Raw genomic sequence first — 1,240 nt, forward strand, 5'->3', positions numbered from 1 at the left:
AGAGACCATATGCCACCTAAAACAAAATTACCTTTACTTTTATTTATTTACATTATTTTTTTTCTTTTTATTTTAAACTTCTTTAAATATTTTGACTCCTGGCACAGATAGACTGCAGCAGAACACTGGTAAATGTTAGAGGGAAAAAGGATAATATACCCAAAGGTATTAAGGAAATCCCCAGAAGAAGGATGATGGAAAGGCTCAGTAGAGTGACTGATGTAAGAATGAGGGTATGCTTGTGCTTTTACAGGAGATGGATAAACTGTGTGGTTGCCCTCAAGGTGTTTGCGACCATGGAAAGGGAGATTGGAGGGAGCCATGGATCCCAACTATGGATCCACCTCGTCCATTACAAGCCGTGAGCCAGCTGAAACTGCTGGAGCACCATGGTCAGGCAAAAACCCCTGACTTCACATTTATGGCCATGTTACCTGTAATATCCTGTGTGGTATATTTTCCCTGTGCAGAGACAAAAACATACTGGACACACGTTCCCAATCCCCCAGTATTATGGCCTGTAATTTGGAGTGACATTCCCCCTAAGTCTATCATGAACACGGAGCATGGACACTAGGACCCCTAACTCCCCCTGACACAGAGCAATTAGTCTCTCAGAACAATGATTATCAATTATGCGGCTCCATTGGAGGGCCTTCTTTTATGTGTCACCCAGGGTACCTCACTCAACTGCAGTTGCCGTGCAATTTAATCCCAAGCATGGCTGAGTTACATGGAAAAATTATGTACCTATTAGGACTTAGCTCTATTAACATTACTGGCGTAGCTACTAATCACTCCCAGCCCATTGCCCAGATTGTATTAACTATACAGAATGGGTTCCCTTTGATAATTCTTACCCCATCATTGGACCCAGTGTCTTGGTCCCTAGCTAGGGGACTAGACAACAGTCCATGCTAATGGGAGACATTATTAACTGGGGTCCCTGTGGTCATTTAAATGGGACAGATGACAATCCGACCTCATGACAAAAACTTTGCTGACATTGGTGAAGAAACTTTAGCATCTCTTCACATCATCGCACTGGGATTCAATCCCAATCCACAGCAGGGCTTGCTTGGCATGGAACAGGATTTAGCCCACCTTTCCTCAATGACATTATCAAGGAAAGAGAGGTCTAATTCAGGAGTTGATAGGGAACGCAGCACTCCCCTTTATGAATGGCAGCATTTGTGTCGGAACACTATTTAATTATAGTAATTGTGCTCAACAGAGTTTT

The sequence above is a fragment of the Pongo abelii genome, chromosome Y, assembly GCF_028885655.2.
Source record: "Pongo abelii isolate AG06213 chromosome Y, NHGRI_mPonAbe1-v2.0_pri, whole genome shotgun sequence".
Taxonomy (NCBI): domain Eukaryota; kingdom Metazoa; phylum Chordata; class Mammalia; order Primates; family Hominidae; genus Pongo; species Pongo abelii.